The sequence below is a fragment of the Chiloscyllium plagiosum genome, chromosome 6 (assembly GCF_004010195.1).
Source record: "Chiloscyllium plagiosum isolate BGI_BamShark_2017 chromosome 6, ASM401019v2, whole genome shotgun sequence".
NCBI lineage: Eukaryota > Metazoa > Chordata > Chondrichthyes > Orectolobiformes > Hemiscylliidae > Chiloscyllium > Chiloscyllium plagiosum.
In genome coordinates this window covers 30711544-30737295 of record NC_057715.1, presented here as the reverse complement: position 1 = coordinate 30737295, position 25752 = coordinate 30711544, and the positions used below count along the sequence as shown (strand labels likewise).

The 25752-nt window shown below is 39.9% G+C and overlaps 1 long non-coding RNA gene across 3 annotated transcripts in view; it reads left to right on the top strand.

The window, feature by feature from the left end:
- The window catches only part of LOC122551121, a 38734-nt gene extending 13624 nt beyond the window's left edge, over nt 1-25110 (top strand). For 2 of the 3 annotated variants that reach the window (XR_006312012.1, XR_006312013.1), the window contains exons 2-3: nt 19961-20078; nt 23757-25110. This is a non-coding gene — a long non-coding RNA (uncharacterized LOC122551121). Of the gene's footprint in view, nt 1-18873; nt 19012-19960; nt 20079-23756 lie in introns of those variants that run through there. The other variant, XR_006312014.1, reaches the window with a different exon arrangement.
- The last annotated feature ends 642 nt before the right edge of the window (nt 25111-25752 follow it).

The following is a 25752-nucleotide window of genomic DNA, read 5'->3' as shown; positions in this document are numbered from 1 at the left end:
AATGTACACTAGCAACTATTAGAAACTGTTTTCAAAAGTTCATAATTTGATACCGGTCTTTCATTCCTTGGTTTACGTGAGCCATGGATGTCAGTTCTTTCTTTGTTCCAAGCCTTTAATAGCACTGCGTTTTAACTGAAAGTCCCTTCTTGACAGTGTTGTGGGTTGCAGTGGTTCAAGAATGCAATGTTTCAAGGGTAATTCAGAATGGGCAATAAATGCTGGCCCGGCCAATAAAGCCCTCATGCCTAGGATAAATAATTTTAAAAGTACAATGGTGGTACAAGGTGCACAGAAGTTTATCAAGGTGCTTGGCAATCTAAAACCAAAGTATTATCAATTGAGCAAAATTCAACCATTCTCAAAGTATCCCACACTGTCCCATTCAGAACACTTTGGGTACTACTTAGATTATGTTTATGGTATTTTAATAACTTTACACATAGTAGATTACAATAATGATATTATGGTTATGAGTTAAATTATTTCGCATGAGGACTTTGCGCCTTGCAATTTATCCTGTGCAGTCAAATTTTATTGCCTCATATACCGTCTCACTTGGATAAACTCTGTACATTCCTTTCTCTGCCCACACCTACTTTTTATTACTTGAATTAGCTGCCATGTGGTAGCTATTATATCCACAAAGTATTTAATTATGATATGTTTTTTTTTATATTCCTACTTTTAAGAAGACTTAAAGAACAGTCATCTTAGAACTAACATAATGAAGTATTTAAGGGTGCACGTTGAATATATATCCAAAAGACATGGCATTTTAGTCACCTCTGTTTATTTTTTATGACAACAATTACCTCAGTAAACATGCCACCAGATAAATATATATCATAAATAATGATTCTGAACTGGTGATAATTAAGAGAATAATCCAAAACATGAAATAATTCTGATTCTATTTCTCTTCCAGTGCAGCCCAGTCTTTAAGACACACTTTTAATGAAGAAGCGTAGGTACAGCACCTAAATAGCGCAGTCCCATCTGTGTGGAGAGGAGAGAATTTGTTTAATTGTGACCCTAATAGACCAGAAATAAATGATGACAGAGCATTCAATGTGATTCTTTAGGGCTAGTTCCATGTTTAAAAAGTTTTTTTTTTCCTGAAATACATGTATTCCTTTACAAAATGATATACTGGTACTGGAGGAGGAGTGGTGGGAACGAGGGGTGACATTACACAGCCAAAGGCAGATGAGTTTTGATATTTTTGTGAGTTAAATCCCCGAAAGTGATATCCATTCAGAATCCTGACATTATTAACCACCCTAATAATCCCCATTTGTAGCTATTCAATCACCTATGCTGACCTTTAACCACCACTTTGTCTGTCCAACTGTTTTTCTCCCCTCTCTTTGGGCTTTATCACCACCTATCATTTACTCCTCTCCCCAGTTCCCACCCTATCTTCTGCATGAATGCTAACCTTTTCCTACCATCAGTTCTGAAGAAGGTCACTGGTCCTGAATAATTAACTCTGCTTTCTGTCCATAGATGCTGCCAGACCTCCTGAGTTCTCCCAGCAATTTCTGTTATTGTTTTCAGCATGTTCACCACACCCCACCTCCCCACCACCCCCACCAAAACTCCTGACATTGAGTTCCTCAATTGTACAATGAGTCCCCTCCCCCATTAGGACATAGGACCTGTTTAATTTGAGTGGCTTTCCCAAATGGCTGTCCCCCACCTACTGCTGCTGGAACGTCAGTGGCTCTGAAAGAGGTACTTCGGACTCTTTGGTAAGTTGGTCATGAATTAGTTTATTGACTAATATGGAAAATTCACATGTAGAAGCCAACTGCCAAACGAGTGCCACCTTTTGGCGGGGGGGGGGGCGGGTGCGGCTTTTTTTGTCGCACTGGCACTTCTGACGAAAAGGTACATCCTCAATCATGTCAAACATTAACATGTGTTCTTGCCAGCTCTGCAGTGAAATGCTGGGTGAGAAGGTGCATGGGTGACATCATTGAAGGACCTTCGGTGGTCAAATAATAGCCTTAAGCCATGCCTCCCCAATCATGAGCATCCATCATGTGGGAATGATGGTTAGTTTAGGCGCTGTGACACAGCGACTGACAAATCTTTTTTCACTTTTTTTGTCAAAATACATATGACAATAAATTGCTATTCTAGTTTCCCAACTGAGAAACCATGGTAACCTGCCTCCCATGTTGAGGAGGTGGGTGGTCTTCAACTACCCCACCCTGGGGCAATCCAAGAAATGTATGTGATGCAAGGCATAGCCTCTGAATACTACAACCCTGCTCTTGCCTTGAACCTCCTGATCCCATCCTCCCAACAACCCCTTGCAGCAAGAAGGAAAGTGAAATGTCTTACCTTCTGGATCCTCCAAAGAGTAGGACTGAACTGGCAGAGTTAAGGACCCAGAAGCTGCTGGATTTTGATTGGCCTCTTATTGAGTCAACTGGCAGGTGATCTGGTGAGTTATCTTGGTGGTGGGGAATGACAGGTCAGTCATCTTGACTGTCATATTTAAAAAAAAGGAAAATTATGCCCAGGATGCCTGCCATCAGTTGGATTTGCTCTAGCATCCTCATCTCCAACCAATCTTTCTGATTAAGTTGCTAAAGAACAAAAGTATGTTGTCACTATGAGTGAACGTCTGGGAGCCAAGTGAACATATCTTTCAACAGAGTGTTTTCTTAACAAATGAAAGATAAGGGTTAGAAAGGCAACGGTGGAAGGTTGGAGAAAGAGGGTAAGTTAAATTTTGGATGGATTCATTAACATATCATATACAGAAAGATAAATGATTGCTTTGGAGGAGATAATGGTAAGCTGCTTTCTTAAATTGCTGCAATTATTGTGATGTCGATACTCCAATCCTATTAAGAATGGACTCCAGGTTTTTGATGCAACAACAAGGATACTAATATAGTTCCAAGTCAATATGTCATGTGGCATGGAGTGGAACTTGCAGATGAACATCATCATGTGTACTTGCCATCCTTATCATTCATAATAGCAAAGAACTCAGTTTTGGAAGGTGCCACGTGAGTTGCTTCAATGCATCTAGTAGATAGTGGACACCTCTACTCTGTGTATCAGTGGTGGAAATGTTATAACCAATCTCTGCATGAGGTTCCCCAATTTGTTCCTGATAGGATGTTGCAAATCATTAAGTTCATTGTGAAGAGTGATGAACAGGTTCTCTTCCCTTATCCACAAAAGTTAATTTAAAAAGTATCCCTTCCTTTGTGGGTATCTTTCTCCCACAACTGAATTTATGTTTTAAAAGGAAACAATTTAACCAAGCTTTCTTTAGTTAACACTCACATGTGTTGTTAATTACTCAGCACAGGAAGAAATAATTACACAATACATATACAAACAGATTATGAATAATGAGTGAGTCCAAAAATATAAAAGGTTACAAGAAAGTACACAAATCAGTCTCTGGATCATTCATGAAGAGTAGATTGCAGAATGATGTAGCTGTTACATTGGGTAGTGCTGATATTGGTGGCTGAGTAGTCAATTTTGAGATTCTTGGCTTTATAATCTGAGGATTTTTTTTTTTGTCCTGGTTTCTTTTGATGGTGCATTGCTGGCAGCACTGAGAATCAGAGAGCACATTTTCTTATTTTACCTGCAGTACAGGGGTGTTTAATGGCTGTACCCAAGTTGTGACCATCACAGCACACCAGCCCACACTTTAGTCATACACAAAGTAACAATGGCAATTGGTTTTTAAACTGCTTGTTTTGGAACATCCTTGGAAGTGTAAAACACAAACATATATGCAGGAGATGGCTACTTGCTGAGAGCGGTGTCTCCCTCTCAAACAGTTGAATACAATTCTGCTGCTGTTGATGGCCCACAGTGCCTCAGGAATGCCCACTTGCTATATCAGAGGATACCTTGTGGTATTGTCCCTAGACTATTAATTCAGTGATACAGGTACAAATCTCTCAGATGCCAGGTGGTAAAATTTGAATTCAATAAAAATCTAGAATCAAAACTATGAGAACCATGAAACTGTAACTGATTGTTGAGAAAAAAACCCAAGTAGTTCACTAATATCCTTTTAGGAAGGAAATCTGCCATCCTTACCTGGTCTGCGATTTCAGAATGTGGTTGATACTTAAAAGACCTCTGGACAACTAGAGAAGGGTAGTAAATGCTGGCCCAGTCAGTGACACAAACATTCTGTGGATGAATTATGAATTAAAAAACACTATTGTATTCAGCATATTGGTATTGTCTCACAATATAATAGAGGGTATGCTTAATGAGTAGATGGTAATTTGTTTCCACAAAACAGTGTGGTGACAATATTGGATGGATGGATCTGCTGCAGACAGATTGGCGAAGATTAGGTCACATTTGTTCTTCCCTCTTGTTGTTCTCTCACCATTTGTAAGTCAAGTCTAACAGCAGTGTAGTTGAGGAGTCAGCTGGCTCAGTCAGTATTGGTGCAGCTGAGACACACTTGATAATGGACATTGAAATCTCCGATCCAGAATCAAACCTGCAGCCTTATTACCTTCAATGCATATTCTATCTGCTGTTCAACATGGAGTAGAACTGATTTATAGTTGAATGGAGGGGAGGTGGCGGTGGTATATTGTAATCAGTTGGAGGTTTCTTTGCCCATGTTCAGAGTCAATGATGTGAACTCCCTCATGACTGTATACCATTGTGTCACTTCCTCAGCTGAGTCTGTCCTATTGGTGGGACAGAATATACCAGGGATTGGCAATGGGGTGTCTGGGGTATTGTCTGTAAGCCCTGATTCCGTGAGAATGCTGTTGCTCGAGTGGTCTGTGGGAAACTCTCCCAAGTTTGGCCCAAGTCTCCAGATTAGCAAGAAGATTTGGCAGATTTCATAGTGGGTTGACAGAACTGAATGGCTTGCAAAGTGATTCATTGGGCAAGTAAGAGTCAACCAAATTGAATTTACAGTCTTCAAAGCAATTCACAAACTCAAGTGGCAAAGGTGCAGGATTCATCCTGGCTTCCCAACACTTCGATCTCTCATTTGCTACAATGTTTAAGGAGGGCACCAAAGACTTGTCTGCATGCATTAAGTTAAGTTCCATTTGGAGAATCTCTTCCAGACTTCTCTAAAGTCACAGAGAAAGTAATCAGAGAGGTTATGTATGCAGATGCTGTTTCATAGCTTGTCACAGCAAGAGAGACAATCAGACTGTGACAAACATATTCTCATATGCTGCCAAAAGCCCTTGTCTCCAAGTCAGTGTGCAAACAAGTGAGGGATATGTTTCAGGAAACACCAGGCACATGCTATGAAGAACCAGACGTAACTGTTGACAGCACCAGCCCGAAGGCTATAGAAAAATTCTCAGATATCCTCTCAGGTGTTGTTGACCCCTAAATTGTCTAAGCTTGTTATGCTATGCGTGCATAAACTTCCAAGTATCTAATTATACAATAATGGGAACCTGTAGGTAAAGCAATAGGAGCCCCTTGTGATCTGAACTGGATGTTGTCCTGACACGTAATTCTCCAATCTTTGAATAGTCAAATTGAGAAACATTTTAGTGAACTGCAGCCAAACATGAATTATTAAGTTATCTTCACTTACAGGCGAGAATTAAATATAAAGATTTACGGTTGTATGCAAATGTCGCTTATTTTACTCAATTTACCGTTTTATTTATTAGAAAAAAAATCACATGCTCTACCCCTTTAGCGGCCCTTTTGCCATTACCTTGCTTTCCAGAGAACTTCTCACAAACTGAACTGATCTCTACAGCCAGCCTGTCTTGAGCTCTTCTATGCAAAACCTAAAAGACTTCCTCATTCAAACACTTGCCAGGTGAACTGTCCAGAAAAACAGATGATTTTCCTTCCTCCTTGGAGTATGAGACTTGAGTGCAACCTCCTGCTTTTCTCAAATGTAAAGGGAGCATTCCGGCTTGATGCAAAAGGAATGATGCGTTTCATTAGTCAGTTGAAAGTAAGTTGTGAGACATGCCATTGTACAGACTGGCTTGTCTATCTTTAATGTCTGTCTTTAGTGCCTGTCTCTCAATAAGTAAACCTTTTGTTACAGTTGACTTTTTTTTTGCACCTGTGCAAAACTGCATTTTTCAAAAAATATACAAACTTTAAAGACAGTATTCTTCTAAATAAGCATAAATATAAGTGTACGGATAAATGAATCCTGATATATGTACCAGTCATTCACTGGAATTCCCACATGGCTTAAATACGTTGATACTTAAATCCTGACTAGGCTTCAATCTAGCTCCATACAAAATGTGGTTTGAGGTTAATACATGTTCCTGGTATGTTCTTTTGCTAGCAGAGCCACTCCCAAGCGAGACTGGAAGTTACATTCAGCATTCAAATGCCGCTAGCAAGTTGATAATTACCTAATACCTGAAAGTCTGCTGGCATGGAATGACTGATTATTATTTCCCTAACAAAAATGATCTGGTTAATTCGAAGAAAAACATTTTGAGATTGTTTGCAAAGCTGAACAGGTAATAATCTGGTTTAAGGAATTTATTCTTTTACAAAAAAAAAGCATTGTTTTGCAGTCTGCAAACGTCACTGGCTTTAATAAGTCCTGAATTGTCTACCTTCATTGACAAACAGAAAAGCAAGTGTTCCGAATGACCCTCTGCCTGTCATGTGTAAAAAAATGGGCAACCTGCTATTTGCCTTTATAACTGGCTGAGATAAGACCAGAATAAATGGTTTCTTAATCAGCAAGCAGAAAAAGAATGCACTCTCTATTTAGATTTTCAATAACTGCAAATGGTCTTTCAAAATTGACACAAATTAGTTCTTCTGTCAGATGGCGACAAACTAAAACACACCTGACTGTTTAAAGCTCTCAGAAATAACTATTTCGCTGATATCCCATAAAAGTAAAACAATTTCATTAATTAAAAGTTATTAGTTGGCACTCCTCATTTTGAAGAAGAAATAACTTTTCTAAGAAGCCTGAATCAAAAAGCACCGTAGCCATGCTGAACAGCAATCCCATTGAGAAAGTGCAACAGGGCTGAGTACTGAAATAAAATTGGAGCCTAAAAGTAGTAAATGAGATTACCTTGAATGACTGTGCAAATATATTTAATTTTGAAATGAAACTGTCTCTTTAAACAAATTGCTACAGGGACACAAAGGAGATAATTTTGACTTTGTGCATGATCTTGCAAAATAGTGAAAGCAAATTGGCATCCTGCTGTACATTTCTATCCCAATTTGTGTTCTGACTGAATTCAATGGAAATAATTATCAGAAGAGAAGTCTATATGCAAATAGCTTTTAACTGTGTCATATACACCTGTGAGTGCCAGTTTCAAATTAAAGCTTGTTCTAAGTCACCAACTCAGCTAGGATTGTAGCTGCAATATTAATAATGCCTTCAGCAACCATGGGCTAGTGAAGGCAACAAGAAATTGTCCGTAGTTTTTAGAGTCATAGAGTCGTAGAGATGTACAGCATGGAAAAAGACCCTTCGGTCCAACTCGTCCGTACCAACCAGATATCTCAACCCAATCTAGTCCCATTTGCCAGCACTTGGTCCATATCCCTCTAAACCCTTCCTATTCGTATACCCATCCATATGCCTTTTAAATGTTGCAATTGTACTAGCCTTCACCACATCCTCTGGCAGCTTATTCCATGCATGCACCATCCTCTGCATGTAAAACATTGCCCTTGAGGCCCCTTTTATATCTTTCCCCTCTCACGCTAAACCTATGCCCTCTAGTTCTCAACTCCACCACCCCAGGGAAAAGACTTTGTCTATTTACCCTATCCATGCCCCTCATAATTTTGTAAATCTCCATAAGGTCACTCCTCAGCCTCCGACGCTCCAGGGAAAACAGCCCCAGCCTGTTCAGCCTCTCCCTATAGCTCAAATCTTCCAACCCTGGCAACATCCTTGTAAATCTTTTCTAAACCCTTTCAAGTTTCACAACATCCTTCCTATAGGCAGAGATCAGAACTGCATACAATATTCCAAAGTGCCCTAACCAACGTCCTGTACAGCCGCAACATGACCTCCCACCTCCTATACTCAATGCTCTGACCAATAAAGGAAAGCATACCAAACGCCGCCTTCACTATCCTATCTACCTACGACTCCACTTTCAAGGAGCTATGAACCTGCACTCCAAGGTCTCTTGCAACACTCCCTAGGACCTTCTACTAGAAAGTACAGATTTGAGAATTGATTGGGCAGAGCTGAGTATACCTACAGTTGAATGGTTTGCCAGTAGAGTATTTTATTGTCACTTGTGTGAGGTAGCAGAAGTTACCTCGATCCCAAGAAATTGAGCATGAACACAATCAATGTTTTCAGATGAGGAGGGGCAAAGATTATCATTAAATAAAGACCATTTCTTTTTAGAAAACCTTTAAATATGCTGAATGTTTTGTTAATCCAGTTTTTTTCCACATACACACATATATAAACTGATCTAGGATACAACTACAGTCTTACATGGTATGTGTGTATCTAATTTTTGACAACTTTATTGGAAGGCCACTTGTATGTGTTCCATCATTGAAGGATACTATTCTTTGGGATGGGGGTGTGGGGCAGTAGAATGCATTTATATTCTTTGAAAAAAATGTTGTTGTGTGTCCATCTAATACTGGCAGTCAAGTGAATCAAATGCCTGAATGCTGCAGTGTATGTGAGATTGCATTTTTACTTCAGAGGGACTCTGTGGTTGCTCTACATCTACTTTCTGTCAGTCCAATAAAATGGAGGTGTATATTTATCTTTTCTGATGTACTCATGGTAGTCTGTATATTTATTGGGGTCTCTGGTGGTTTAGCACTGCTATGAAATAGAGACATAGAATCATAGAGTCCAAACTGGTCCATGCCGACCAAAATGTCCATCTACGCTAACCCCATTTCCCTGCACTTGGCCCATATCCTTCTAAACCTTTCTATCCATGTATTTGTCCAAATGCCTTTTACCTGTTGTTAATGTACCTGCCTCAACCACTTCTGCTGGCAGCTCATTCCAAAGGCATACCAACCTCTGTGTAAAATAGTTCCACCTCAGGTTCTCTTTTATCCTTTCTCCTCTAACCTTAAACTGATGCCCTCTCATCCTTAATTCCCCAACCCTGGGAAAAAGACAGAATTAGTTCACTCTATCCATGTCTCTCACGATCTTATACACGAGATACACAATTCACTATGGTCAAAAACCAAAATACATATGTGTGTTATAAAAACAATCTCATGAAGAATAGTTGAGAGTGTGCTGTGTTCTGTCTCATTTAATTGAAGATATAGCTAAGTGAACATAATGTTGTACAACATATGTATTTCATAAAATGTATTTTATAATACATCTTTACCCACATTGTTTTAAGACAGTGTGGTATTAAAATATCCAACTCCACAATACTTTTTAGGAGGTGGGATGTCATGTTGAGATTGTACAGGATGTTAGTGGGGCTTCTTCTGGAGTACTGTGTGCAGTAGGAAGGATATTATCAAATTGGAGGGGATTCAGAAAAGAGTTACCAGGATGTTGCCAGGAATAGAGGGTTTGATTTAAAAAAAAAGCCTGGATAGAGTCATAGAGTCATAGAGATGTACAGCATTGAAATGGACCCTTCAGTCCAACCCGTCCATGCCGACCAGATATCCCAACCCAATCTAGTCCCACCTGCCAGCATCCAGCCCATATCCCTCCAAACCCTTCCTATTCATATACCCATCCAAATGCCTTTTAAATGTTGCAATTGTACCAGCCTCCACCACTTCCTTTGGCAGCTCATTCCATATACGTACCACCCTCTGTGTGAAAACGTTGCCCCTTAGGTCTCTTTTATATCTTTCCCCTCTCACCCTAAACCTATGCCCTCTAGTTCTGGACTCCCCAACCCCAGGGAAAAGACTTTGTCTATTTATCCTATCCATGCCTCTCATAATTTTGTAAACCTCTATAAGGTCACTCCTCAGCCTCCGACGGTCCAGGGAAAACAGCCCCAGCCTGTTCAGCCTCTCCCTATAGCTCAAATCCTTCAACCCTGAGCTGGGACTTTTTTCACTGGAGGGTAGGAGGTTGAGGGGTGACCTTATCAACATTTATAAAATCATGAGGGACAGAGAGAAGGTGAATATCAAGGGTCTTTTTCCTAGACTGCAAGAATTCAAACGCGGGGGTATATTTTTAGGGAAGGTAATGATCTAGTGGTATTATTGCTAGACAATTAATCCAGAATCTCAGCTAATTTCTGAGTTCAAATCCTGCATGGCAGGATTCAATAAAGAATCAAGAATTAAGGGTCAAATGATGACCATGAACCCAATATCAAGTGTTGGAAAACCCCTTCTGATTAAGTAATGTCCTTTAGGCAAGCAAACTGTCATCTTTACCTGGTCTGGCCTACATGTGATTCTGGACCCAATGTGATTGATTCTTAACACCCTCTGGGCAATTAGGGATGGGCAGTAAATGCTGGCCTGGCCAGAGATGCCTACATTCAGCGTGTGAATAAAAATGAGAAATTTTTAAAAAGGACAGGAGGTGCAAATGTTTTAGACTGAGAGTGGTTCATGTGTGGAATGAACTGCCAGAGGAAGTGGTGGAATGCAGGTACAGTTACAACATTTAAAAAACATTTGGAAAGTACATAAATAGGAAAACTTTGGGCCAAATGCAGGCAAATGAGACTAGTTTAGTTTGAGGATATGGTTGGCATGAACTTGTTGGAGTGAAATGTCTGTTTCCATGCTGTATGACTATGAGTCTACAACTTGGGTAAAGCACAACGTCTGGATCTGACTAGCTAAGTAATTCATGATAAAGGTGAGTTATTAGATTAGATTATTATTGGATCATGAGTTGTGAATTAATATCTGATTGCTCCATAAATCATATTTTCATGTTCTTTAATTATTACAAGCATTATCAAAAAAAATCATTAAGAATAAAATGCACCATATAATGCAAAACAAAGTTTCTGTTTCTGAATCCAAATTGTTTGGTTTTGTATATACTTTCACTGAATGGAAAAAGAATTAGTTTCAGTCCAATACCTATCATCCACCCATATGTGTAAGTAAACAATGCTGATAAGTAACTATGCACATTTTAAGCTTTCCTTGTCTGCGTACCTGGAAGGGATGTTTGCACACACTTACCTGTGTAGTCACATATCAGAAGTCCCTCAATATCCGCCCCAAAGCAAATAGCCTTTTTATGATTTTCTGTCACATCATTGCAATTGTTCATGCAGTCACCATGGAGTTTTTGGGCTTGCCGGATATGAACAACCTCTGTAGCCACTTGGGAAAGAATGTATCGGGAAGAGATAGGATATGTTAGCAAACATAGCCCAAAGAGTAATCTCAGAGAAGGAGGAAGATGGAATTGTAGTCACTATTATTGTGTACTGTGAAACCAGTCAATCTAAAAACAAATAGGAAAGCATTAAAGCTTTATCAAAGTATTAATTAAATGAAAACTGTAATTAGTAATCCTTACTGTTAATAAATGTTAGCTCCTTATCATCTCAGCAATAATATGCCAGTGATTGCAAGTAAAGAGTCAGGCTACATATGCATGCAACATTTTATTGTTTTGTGATTCTGACAATGTGTCCATTTGAAATTCATGTCAAAATCAGGTATGTATGATGCAGAAGCTGAAATTGGTGCCTGAAGCAAGACTTCGAATGTTTGTATTTGCTGTCTATTTTTTGCCCTTAGTGATATATGCATTGTGAGGAAAGCAGAATCGAAATATTTATTGTTATCCTGCAATATTAATCACAATGTTAAAACATGTTCATTATTTTAGAGTATAAGTGTGCAAAATCATCATGGGCAGCATAACTTCTTCAAAAACACTGATATACTCTACAAGTGGTCACTAAATTCAAGAAAGTTAACATCAGATAGTACTCTATCCAATGAATCATAGAATCCTACACCTTGGACCATGAGTGTTGAATGGATATGTTTTAATGTGTGGAACATCTTTATTCTACATTTGTACTTGCACACAAATGCCTTTCTCTGTTAGTTTTGTTTTTATTCATAATAAACTGAGATGAAAAGCCAAAGACTTATTACATCTTGCAAGATGTAACAGACAAAAATGAAATATATGATAGATCAACACTAGTAATTAGCTTTCTCTCACATTTTCCTAAAATCACCTTGGAAACTGCTCTGTCCAGCATTAGGTGAAACACAAGCTATACCAAGTCCCTGAGTTTTCTCCTGTCCTGAGGTCAGGCCTCCAACAATCCTGGAAGGTTCCTGATTTAAACAAAACACACAAACTAGGCACCCTCTCGCCTACTGCCATTGTAAAATCACCAAAGTAAGGAGAGCCAAGATTAAGACTGAAGCTTTCACTTCTGACCTTACTTGGAGGCTTGTTGTTAGGAGTGAGACATGATACAATTTCATTTTCTGAGCCTGCCTGTCTCAAAATGCAATAATGAAAATGCTGTAAAGCCTAGACTTCTATGTAATTTATTCTTTTGGTAACAGCTCTGCCTGCCTCTACTAGGCTGATCCGAGAAACAATCCTAGTTATCTTTAATGACTAATGACTTTGTAAACTTATCACATTTCCACCAGTATTTGCAAGGCTTTGTCAAAGGCTAATAACACTTTTCTGATTGTACGAACTGTCGAAATACTATATAACTCTCACTATTATTACCCTCAGCTCTAATTATTAAGCCATTTGCATTCCCTGATATCCTTGCACATACTAGCACTGAAAATCTGAATTAATTCAAAGATGCTTCTTATTGTGTTCTAACAAGATATACTCCAAAACTAAATAAAAGTATTTCACACACCATTTCCTATGTTATTAAACTTGACAATCCTAATGACAATTCCAGTTTTGTTAGTCATGACTGATGGAATGCCAGGGGGAAAATCAATCCAATAATGATCTATGGGAAATTTGGAAAGGAAAGAATATGACACTTTGGGTCTTTATCACCCACTCAGAGTAGGACCTTGGAAAATATGCAATGAAATCTTCTTTCTTTATCTTGCTAGGTAAAACTCAGAGTGCAGATAGCAGCTTCGAAAATCAGTTTTGGTTGCCAGTGAAAACTTGTCAAATTCTACACTTCCAATCTGTCGTGGAATTAAGCAAACTCAAATATAGCTGGAGTTTCAACCCAGAATAGATCAGAGATCACAACATGTCAACCGACACAGTGTATATCTGCTTAATCCTCCTTTATAATTAACTCAGTTATTCCCATTGCACCTGCACTTTTACAGTTATTGTGTGTGTGTATCAAATGAATGCACATGCTATATACATGCAAAGGCACAGTTTCTTTTCACTGGTTCTGAAGATGCATGTGTTCCTTATTGTCCTTTGGAGCATATAAGATGTCTCAATATAAAGAAAGTTTAAATTCTGGATGAAGTTGAATTATCTTTGTTTAATTGTTAGCTACAGTGAGCAATGATATCTGTGTCTTTTTAATCTTTTTTGAGAGCAGCCTCTGCATTGAATAAATGCCAAGATACAGAATACTACAGAACAAGGGTGAATATGACCTCTAGACCAATATTCAACACCCTTTAACATCTTTTTCCTCAAATGGAAAGCAACATATAAAAAAAATCTTTTCCTCTGTTTCATTTCACAGTCAATTTTGACTCTCTCTTCTTCCAGGTAGTAATTTAGTTTATTCTCAGGGTTTCTATGTGATTGCCAAACAGGAAAAGACCAGCAGGCTACCTCATACAACTGTGATGTCCTAAGCATCAGGTCATGAAATCTCTAATCCCAGACCTTTCGGCCCCCCCCCCCCCCCCCCCGCCCGCCCCCGGTCAGTATCTCCACTGAGCAGTCCAAAAACAATGGCTTCTGGTTTTACGGATTACACCTCATACATGAATGGTCATTGAACGTGCAGACTGTCAACAAGAAGCAGGGATGATCTTACCACAAGTAGTGATAAGGTATGGATTTTTGCCATCAGCTACATCAGTACACTATAACTACAATATTGGTGACAAAATGAAACATTTTCCAGGTTTATCTTGTCCATGCAAGACAGAACAATTCTGGCAATCACTGCCCAATTAGGAATCTCTCAAAGTGGTTTTGAAAGTGTTATCAATGGCATATACTCAAGGATAGCCTGCTCATTAATACTCAATTCGGTTTCTGACAAAACCATTTGGCTCCTGACTTTGCTCCAAGCTCAATAGCTGAATGCTGGGAGTTAGTAGGAATGAAAGCCTGTGATATTGAGGTTACAAATGATTTTGGGTGTGATAGTTCGCAGAGGGATATTGATTGACTAAATAAGTGGGCAAAAAGTTCTCAAATAGGGTACAAGGTGAAAAAATGTGGAGATAGAAGGGTAAACAAAAGAACAGTATGAAAAAGAACTGTAGCAATTTACAACACAAGGGGACAGAGAAAGTCAGCACACCGATGCAGCAGGTAATCAAGAAGGCTAATGGAATGTTGGTTTTTATTTTATTTTAAGTGGGTGGGGCATTAGAGTATAAGAGTAGGAAGTCTTGCTGCAATTGTACAAGGTGTGGTGGGGTCACATCTAAAGTAATGTGGGCAGTTTGGTCCCCTTATTTGAGAAAAGATATTATTTAATTGGAGGCAGTTCAGAGAAGCTTCATTGGAAAGATCCTCAGTATGGCGGGATAATCTTATGTGCAAAGATTAAACAGGTTGGGACTCTATTCATTGGAATTTGAAAGACTGAGACGTAAGCTTGTTGAAACATATAGGATTCTTAAGGGTCTTGATAAGGTAAATAGAGTCATAGAGATGTACAGCATGGAAACAGACCCTTTGGTCCAACTCATCCATGCCGACCAGACATCCAAACCCAATCTAGTCCCACCTGCCAGCACCCAGTCCGTATCCCTCCAAACCCTTCCTATTCATATACCCATCCAGATGCATTTTAAATGTTGCAATTGTATTAGCCTCCACCTGGCAGCCCATTCCACACACGTAACACCCTCTGTGTGAAAAAGTTGTCCCTTAGACAACGAAAGTTGTCTCTTTTATATCTTTCCTCTCTCACCTCATGGATCCAGAAGGGACCGTCCCAGAATTAAAGGGCACCAATTTAAGACTGAGATGAGGAGGAATTTCTTCTTTCAGTCTTTGAAATTCCTTGCCACAGAGAGCTGTAGAATCAGAATCCTTGTGAATATTTAATACTGAAATAGATTCTTGATCCAGTAGGGGAATCAAAGGGTACTGGATAGAGCAATCAGCATTGATCCTATTAAATGGCAGAGTAGACTCGAGGGACTGAATGGCCTACTCCTGTTACTATTTTGTATGGTCTTACAATAAGATTAACATCATCCAGGGCAAAGTAGTACATTTGATTGACACTCCACCTTACGCATTCAGTAGTCACCCTATCCATTCAATAACTAAACATTCACTCCCTTCACCACAAATGCACAGTAGCAGCAGTGTGTACAATCTATAGGATACCCTCCGCAACTTATCAAGGCTCCTTTAACAGGACACACTGGACCTATGACCTCTACCACCTTGAAGGCCAAGGGCATTAGACATAAGGGAACACCACTACAGACAAGTTCTCCTCCAAGTCACATGATATCCTGAATACCAATAATATTGGTAGTCCTTCACTATTAATGGGTTAGGCAACAAAGTGTTCAAGGACTTTGGAGATGGAAGAAATGTTAGAGGTGGGGCAACAGTTGTCAAAGATAGCTGCTGACAAGAAGGGACTGTTGGTGACAAAATGGAAGGGAAGAAAGCGCGCATCCAAGGAAAGGGAACCAATTGTGTTTCAAGTCAAGGCATAGCGTCTATTGTTTCATGGGAATTGGGTTGGGAGAGTGGGACCAGCACAGAGGCTCAATGGTTAGCATTGCTGCTTCACAGTGCAGAAACATGAATTCCATTCCAGTCTTGTGTGACTGTCTCTGAGGAGTCTGGGAGCTCTGGTTTCCTCGCACTGTCCAAAGACTTCACCTGACAAAGAGCAATGCTCAGAAAGCTTGTGATTTCATATAAATCTACTGTACTATAACCTGGTGTTATGTGATTTCTGACCTTGTCCAAAGATGTGCAGGTTAGATGGATTGGCCACGTTAAATTGCCCTGTAGTGTGCAGGCTAGATGGACTAGCCTTTGGAAATGAGATGTTAAAGGAATAGGGTAGGAATAGTGCAAACTCAATGGGCCAAATGGCCACTTGCCATATTGCAGAAATTCTATGACCCTGCGCAGGGGTTTTTCTCTCCTTATTTGTCACTTTATTATTCCCAATTATTTTTATAAGTTTACTAAACAATACAGAATTCTGGATAGCTTTGGATTCACAGCTATTCAGAAACGAATTGAGGTAACCTCAAATGTTTTTGTGTCTGGCCTCTGTATCTGACAGACAAAGGAGAGTTTTCTGCAATCAAATTCAAAGGTAGAGATAAAAAGACATTGTTCCTGACTCTTTGCTTCACCAAATCCCTCTGTTAAAATAAAAATTATCCCTGAATATTTTGAAAAGAGAGTTCAAATGGAATGTGGTTGTTGATCTATAACCAAGTATAATTATGAACTTTGAAACAAGAAACAGTTGATTATGGACTGCAGCCACTTTAAACATGGAAACATCCGCCCAGAAAGATTTGGAATTGAATACAAGTTGTGAGACTTTTTACTGCAATTGGTTTTGATGTCAAAAGAAATATTTTAAATATTTGACACTTCAAGACACAACTATTAACTAGCATTCAGATCTATAATTGTGTAATTTGATGAGACCTGCAAGCAAATTTAAAAGCAATAATTTTCATGTGAATAGAGTTTGAGAGTATTAAACCAGTCTGCACTATAATTTAAGATTCTCCTACACGAAGGATACAAAATCAAAGAAAGCACAATGAGCAGAATAGTTGTTTCCAGCAATAACTGGCATCTAGATCTAAAGAAAACTGCAAGTGCTAATTGTTATTTTTGCTTTTCTGCAATACTGTATGATCTTGAGGATAAGAAGCACACAGCTGTCATTCAATTTGTGTTTTCATCCAAATGTTATGAAAATTTGGTACTATAATTTATGACAATAACTGCTAGTGAATTGCAGTGAGTATTAGAATCAAAGTGATTGCTACCTACATTATTTTCTGCTTTTCCTTGAAATTGTTCAGTTTAGTCCTGCCTGTTGTTGCTGAGCTTTCGCACAGTTTTCTTTGTTTTCCTGGACATTACTAGAACTATGTGGATGCGAACAATGTTATTACTATAGCAGGGATGTGGAATGCTATCATTTTCCCACAGTATCGTACAAACCTTGCCATGACAATACAGATGCTGTGCTGTAGACTTACTAAGTATTAATGCACGTACATTTCTTGGTAATGTGTGTGAATGTATTTTTGCTAATAGGTAACTCCAACTTCGTAAAAGTTATCAGATTTGTTGAAGGATATTTGATACCCTTATACTCTACTTTTGCCCTTTTCTGATGTACCTTGCTTTTATAGCTCAGTTTGGTTGTTATTTGATAGGAGATCAGCTCTAACCTCCAACCTTTCACTGTGTTGTAATTTTTCTTGTCTTTGCCTATTTTATTGATATTGCTATGGTCATTGCCCTCCTGAACTTTCCTCTTGTTCATCTGAAGCAAGAACTCACCCTGTACACCATGCTCTGCATTCCTCATCTGCTGAAATCAGGATTTACGAGGGGATTCGCTTGCTGTTGGCCATGAACTGAGGGTAGTACCAGAAGTGAGCAGCTCAAGAGCCACCTGAAATTGCTGCTGGTGCTTTGTTTTAATATTGCAGGCAAAATGCTACAATCTGCCCAACCTTTAGAGACAGCTTGCCCATATTGAAAAGTTCCATTTTAGGTCTCCTGCCTACCAGCAGCAACCTTCAGTTAAGCTCTAGGGGTGGGTGGTGAAGAGACCAGGAGATCAGAGAGGAGTTAATGCCTGGCTAGCATCTGACCTCAGGAATGCAGTGGATCTGGGAAGGAGGATCCTTACTCCTTGCAATAAAGCAATAGACTTCATCATTAATGTAAACTTAACTTCTTGGCTCCTTTCCAAAATGTCATTCCAGAAATTGACCTTTGTTGCACCCATTCTATATTCACAGAACAAGTGTATGATTTCTGCACTGCAAAGCAGATTTCTAATCTATCTCTAAGCTATGGAATACTTCTCTGCCTCATTTTTTTGCTTCAGTCTGTACCTTTATAAAGTTTTCGACCTAACTTCAGACCACCTAAGAACAATTTTTTTTTTGATTTGTCTGGTCTCCTTGCCTTCTCTTAATGATATCTTCTTATAGTGGAACTTTTCTCTTCATCTAGATTTCTTAACAAAAAAAAGTGTTAATTCTTGATGCCTGTTATTCCCAAAGAAGATGGTAAAGAATTAAGCTGACTTCAAACCTGTAATAATGATGAGGTTCCCCAAGTTATTGAAGTTGGGGAACCCCAAATCATTAAGCTCCAGGCTGAGGAGGGATAAACTGGCTCCACTTCTTTCCTCACCCATCCCCCACTAGATCAAAACAAGGTCAAATCACAATAGATCCCTCTCTACTGTTTGATTTTCTCCCACACCAAATGAATTTATGTTTTAAAAGACAATTTAACCAGGCACTCTTGAGTTAATGAAAGGGTGCATTTATTAATTATTAAATGTGTGAAGAAGTAATAATGATATCCACAAAAACACAGATTAGAAATTAGTTCAAAAAGAATTAAAGTTAAAAAGATATATTGGCCAGCATCTGGGCTCTTCCTGAAGAGTGTAATGTGGAACATTGATAGTTAAGCAGCCGATTTTGAGATTCTTGGCTTGGTAGATTAACTGAAATTCTTTTGTCCTGTTTCTTTGTTAGCTGGCTTCTCGCACTCAGAATTATAGAGTCCTTTGCCTACAATGCAAGGATGAATCGTGGATAGTTCTTTAACTATGACTTGCACAGCACACCAGCACTCTCACCCGAGTTAGTGCACATGAGCAGCTCAGCTCACTTCTTCCATAGCAGGTACAGATCAGGATTGAATTAGCTTTTAACCATTGTTCTTCTGTATTCATGAAAAGGGAGAACACAAGCTTATTTCCCAAACAGATTGTTATCATTTTGCTCATAATGTTTGCAGTCTGAGAAAACTCTTAGGGGATTACTGTTCAGTTAGTAGCACGTTTCTCCCTTTTAATTCCACTCTTTTGAAGCTTCCTTGGCATCTTATCAGGTATGACATTCCATGGCCTCCCTCTCTTTCCTCTGACAACCACTGAATGTACATTCATTGTCAGTTTTTTTTTTTGGCTCCCGTACTCCTTTTTTGAAAAGACACATGTTGGAATTCAGAATTCGATATGTCTCGAGGTGATCCAGGGTTTTGGTACATAGACATGACAACTGATTGCTAGGTCACAGATCACCTTCAGGATTTCCTTCCTCCTCCAATTTCTATTATATCTGTGTAGAGATCACCATGTTAATCTTTCCACCAAGTTGTATTGTTATCTGTTAAAGAACAGGCACCTTTACTAGCTACAACGTTTCATTTAGTTTTCATATAACACAACAGAAGATGATTGCACAGTGCACTTTTTATACCACTAACTTACTACAACACCCTGATGTAAACGGAAACAAATATTTACACTTAAATATAACACAAAGTTTAAAACCTAAGTAGAATCATCCAAGTGATCCATAATGACTTATTGTTTTTATTACTAGGAAGGCTGATCGGAGAATTTAAAGTATAGCCAAAAAAGACTTATCTCAAAGAACTCACATGTTCTGTTCAACATGTGAAATATTCATTCCCAGCTTGTAAACACTGATTTAACTGTTAGGAAGTAAACTTGGAAAAACCATCACAGGAAATACAAAGTCTGCCAGAATTAGAGACAGAAATAGGTTAAAGATTTGAAGTGGAAACTCTCATTAGAATTCACAGGCATTTTTTCTTCCTTTGCAGCATTCAAGCTTTTCACTCTGAAAATCAATCCAAACTATCTGACATTCATCAGCGTCATATGAAAATAACAGAAAATACTTCTACAGCTCTCAGGTGACAGAAGTGTTGTAAGAAGAAGGTAAGTGACACAACTGTGTACTTTTAATTGGATACAGTCAAAATTTGTCTTGTCACAAGTCATCACGCATGACTCATTTTTAATATTCTGATTAAATTTAGGTCCAACAATAAAGTGTGTAGGTCTCCACTCTATTTAAAATTCTTTTAAACAGGTACATTGCAGAGATTATACAGCCCTGTAAAAATTGGTTAGGTCTTTGGGTGGATTCTTTCTTACAAGCCCAATTACATTTGTCTCATTTTTCACGGGAGCATAGGTAAAGGTTTAATGGAAGGGTTGCTATGGACGTGGGTGTGGGAAATTTAAATGGATCACAGCTGTGATGCACATTTTGGTGAAATTAAATCAATATGCTCACTTACTGAGTATGGCTGAAGGAAAATACTGATTTTCGAAAACCAAGATCGCAAAGGCTGGTTCCAGGGCAGAGGGAGTTTTGACAGATGGTTAGGTTAGGGAAGCTGGGATTGTTATCCTGGGAGCAAAGGAGACTGAGGTTCAATATGATAGAGAGGTGTGCAAGATTATTGAAGGTTTAGATAAGGTAGGTAAAGAAAAGTTGTTTTCATTAGCTGATGAAACCAGGTCAAGTGTCACTTTTTTAAGTTTTTGGGCCAGAGGTACAGGAGAGACTGAGAGAAAGTGGCCATGGACCACCGTCTATAGGGAGGTGGGAGGAGAGTCAATCAGTGATTTCAAAAAGAAGTGACAACACATTTAAGGGGAATGAATTTGCAGGGTTCTGTGTATAGCATAAGTAAGTGAGAGACAGGCATCAAGGATCTAATGGGCCAAATGGCCTTCCTCTGTGCCATAATGGGCGGCACGGTGGCACAGTGGTTAGCACTGCTGCCTCACAGCGCCAGAGACCCGGGTTCAATTCCCAACTCAGGTGATTGACTGTGTTGAGTTTGCACATTCTCCCCGTGTCTGCGTGGGTTTCCTCCGGGTGCTCCGGTTTCCTCCCACAGTCCAAAAGATGTGCAGGTCAGGTGAATTGGCCATGCTAAATTGCCCGTAGTGTTAGGTAAGAAGGGGTAAATGTAGGGGTTGCGCTTCGGCGGGTCGGTGTGGACTTGTTGGGCCGAAGGGCCTGTTTCCATTCTGTAAGTAATCTAATCTAATCTAATCTAATCTAATCTAAAATAATGACTCTATGGGTTAGATTTTATGTTTACCCAGTCTGCAAGCCAGGGAACTATAGACCAGTGAGCCTGACCTCAGTGGTGGACAAGTTGTTGGAGGGAATCCTGAGGGACAGGATGTACACTTATTTGGAAAGGCAAGGACTGATTCGGGATAGTCAACATGGCTTTGTGCGTGGGAAATCATGTCTCACAAACTTGATTGAGTTTTTTGAAGAAGTAACAAAGAAGATTGATGAGGGCAGAGCAGTAGATGTGATCTATATGGACTTCAGTAAGGCATTCAACAAGGTTCCCCATAGGAGACTGATTAGCAAGGTTAGATCTCACAGAATACAGGGAGAACTAGCCATTTGGATACAGAACTGGCTCAAAGATAGAAGACAGAGGGTGGTGGTGGAGGGTTGTTTTTCAGACTGGAGGCCTGTGACCAGTGGAGTGCCACAAGGATCGGTGCTGAGCCCTCTACTTTTTGACATTTACATAAATGATTTGGATGCGAGCATAAGAGGTAAAGTTAGTAATTTTGCAGATGACACCAAAATTGGAGGTGTAGTGGACAGCGAGGAGGGTTACCTCAGATTACAACAGGATCTTGACCAGATAGGCCAATGGGCTGAGATGTGGCAGATGGAGTTTAATTCAGATAAATGCGAGGTGCTGCATTTTTGGAAAGCAAATCTTAGCAGGACTTATACACTTAATGGTAAGGTCCTAGGGAGTGTTGCTGAACAAAGAGACCTTGGAGTGCAGGTTCATAGCTCCTTGAAAGTGGAGTCGCAGGTAGATAGGATAGTGAAGAAGGTGTTTGGTGTGCTTTCCTTAATTGGTCAGAGTATTGAGTACAGGAGTTGGAAGGTCATGTTGCGGCTGTTCAGTACATTGGTTAGACTACTGTTGGAATATTGCATGCAATTCTGGTCTCCTTCCTATCGGAAAGATGTTGTGAAATTAGAAAGGGTTCAGAAAAGACTTACAAGGATGTTGCCAGGGTTGAAGGATCTGAGCTACAGGGAGAGGCTGAACAGGCTGAGGCTGTTTTCCCTGGAGCGTCGGAAGCTGAGGGGTGACCTTATAGAGGTTTACAAAATTATGAGGGGCATGGATAGGATAAATAGACAAATTCTTTTCTCTGGGGTTGGGGAGTCCAGAACTAGAGGGCATAGGTTTAGGATGAGAGGGGAAAGATATAAAAGAGACCTAAGAGGCAACCTTTTCATGCTGAGTGTGGTACATGTATGGAATGAGCTGCCAGAGGATATGGTGGAGGCTGGCACAATTGCAACATTTAAGAGACATTTGGATGGGTATATGAATAGGAAGGGTTTGGAGCGATATGGGCAGGGTGCTGGCAGGTGGGACTAGTTTGGGTTGGGATATCTGGTTGGCATGGACGGGTTGGACCGAAGGGTCTGTTTCCATGCTGTACATCTCTATGACTCTAAGTCTGAAGGCAGGTGTGCTTGCTAAATCTAGCTAACCCGTTAACCATCCCTCGCCCCATCACAACTCTGCCAACAGCATGAAGTGACCGTTCTGCCAGTGGGCTGATGCTGGCCCTTATGAGCAATTAATTCCCACTTGAAGGCCTCATTCTGCAGCAAGGGTTTAACTGTTGGTGGGAGGAGATCACTCCAAGTGGCCAACCTGGCAGGTTTCACTATATTGACTGGAGGCAGACGGGGGGACTATCTTCTTAAGGGAGCTCCTGAGCGCATCAAGGGCACTGCCCGAGGTTGCGTCATCACCATGGATTTTCAAGTATTAGCCCAATTCCACCCGACAAGTCCCCTCACCAGGGGCCTGCCAGTTTGGCACCGGGGAAGATGACCAAAGATATCCTTAAGTCCTGATCTGTAAGCATCTGGCCCAAACATTGGACAGCTGCTGGTCCATGATTGGCTGACTGCTATCGAAGGTGGGGCAGTATGTTCCACAGGGACAGAAAGCCAATGTCAGCTGATGCCCAGTGCTGCATGCAGCTGCATGTGTGCACAAACCCAGAACCACGCATGCACAGCAAAGAAATGACCCATTGAAATAGAGTTCGTCAGCGAGAGGTAGGACAAGTGGAGAGTCGACTTCATGGGGAGAAAGGGAAGACAGTGAGGAGAGAGGGAGAGTGGGGCTGGGAGAGAGACAGCGAGGACCGGAGCAAAGGGAGGATCATAGGGAGAGTGTTGATGGGGTCATTGTGTCAGTGATGGGGAGAAAGAGGACCACCATCTTTTGACTAGTTGGATTCACAAAACAGCATTCTCATTTCCACCCACACCAGCAGTAATATGGTTGCCATTACTGAGAGCAGCCTTCAATTTATTGACTGAAATTAAACTCCATTTACCGTGGTAGGACTTGAATTTATGTTCCCGGAGCATTAGCATGGGCCACTGGATTGTTCGTCCAATAACATTGCCAGTACACCGCTATCTCCTCATGCGATTGTTTTGTAATTTTATTTCAAAACATATGATCATTTGGGAAGTTGGAAACAATAGTACTGTCTACAACATGGGTTTCTCTCCAGCAGAGGTGGAGTAACTGGGAGACTTGAACAAAAGGCTTTCCTTGACAGAGGATGCAGCAACGACAGTATGAGACTTTAACATGAACAGTTTCTATTATAAATATGTGTGGAAATTTATAATGGGAAAATTTGACAAATAAAATGACGAGCAAAGCACTGCGAGAACAAGTAAAGCTCTGTATGTAAGATGTGAATGCCAATGTAAATGTGATAGATTAGAGGTAAATATGTAATCCATAACTGCACAAGAATGTAGATCCTTATATTTTGCAAACTAAGATAAAGTGTGCATATAAAATCCGTAAATTCTTATGCTGAACCAATAAGGACTTCAAACCCTCACATGGGCTGGACATTTCTAACACAGCAATGAAAATTGTTATTGCATGGCCCCTGTAGGGAACTTGCACAAAGATTCAGTTCTTACAGGTTAAGTGAGATAAATTAGCATACTGGAGACACACTGTTCTCAGCAAGTGGCCTGGAGTGCACCACTGACTGGCAGCTGCAACAGCCGTCAGAACTGGATCCACTCGGTAATTACCAGTTCGGAAATGTCTTTGCCGTGATTGTGACAGACAGTAACCAACTGTGCTTTGATTGCGAAGAGGAATGGGCAAGGCGGACCCTGGAGAGTAAAACCCACGTACAACCAGCTGCAACCTGCAGGTCACACTACCATGTTAGCAAAATGATGTTATTCAATATTTGCCAAACATTGAAGTGATTCATCACCGCGCATAAGTGGATCTAAAATTTCTATAATGGCCTGCACAAGATTAACAGTAGGTATCGGGTTCCACTGTGCTGACCCAGTTGGGAAACAAAACAGTGTGGTGCCAGTTGGAAAGGCGCACACAGCAGTGGCTCCTTTCAAATATCAGCTCTCCATAATAGGAGGAGAAAGGAAATTGCACACTCAGAATTTGGTGAACTCCTTAGAAATTGCATTACGTCGGTTTATCCCAAAAGGTGTGCCAGTGACATATACTGAGTGCAGGTCAGGGTGCTTTGACCAAGGAGGGTGATATTAACAATAAATATTTTTCCCTGGAATTATTCAGAAGTTTGCCCCTCTCCCTCAAATCTTGTGTTCTGGAAGGAGAAAATAAAAGGTGAAGGTGTACCATATACAAGTAGTTTTTCTATAACGTGACGGTGCAACTCCACATTAAAGAAAAATCGCACAGCGCTTAGTGTTGGCGATGTAATCGCGTAACAGCCAACACATGTTTTAAAAGTTAGCGCTATAGAAACAGTGTCCCCAATTTGGCAATCGCGGTACAGCAAACTTACATCGACAACACGTGTTGTAGCAGCAGGACCTGTAAATCATACACTGCAGTTTCATATTGTCTTGCCACTAAAGCATGATATTGTACAAAGATTTACATATATAATAAAAGGAAGTTACCTATTGTACTAATGCTCTTGTATTTTAACTTGTCTAATATGTCAACAAAGAAGATTAAATAAGATTAATCCATTTTTGAAAATTAGAAGTGCTGTAATCAACTGGGTTTAGGTGTAATCCTTCGATATTAGGTAGCATCAAATTTACAAGCCTTGCCTCTCAAATAAAACTCACCTTTTTGTTTCTGATGTTTTGTGACTTGATCTGAATATTATTACCACTTTTATACTTTAAAATGAAGCATTTATTGGCTAGCATCATTTAAAAAAAAAGTCAGTGGATAATCACAGTAATTTTTTGTAGATGGAAGCAAATCTCCAGATTTTAATGTGACCAATTTGAGGACTTACAATGACATGGTTCTCTTCAACAGTCTGATTCGTAAGTACCAATAACTTTTAAAGATTGTTAACATCATGCCTGCCACCAGCAAGCCCAGTGAAACTTGTTTCAAGTCAAACCTAAATTAACTGCCTGCCGACGATGGAGCTAGAATTCACAACTAAAAGACAGCGTCCATTTGTAGACCTCCTTCTCAGGCACTGAATTAAGTCAACCCTCTTTGACAGGCGTAGTAACCCAATA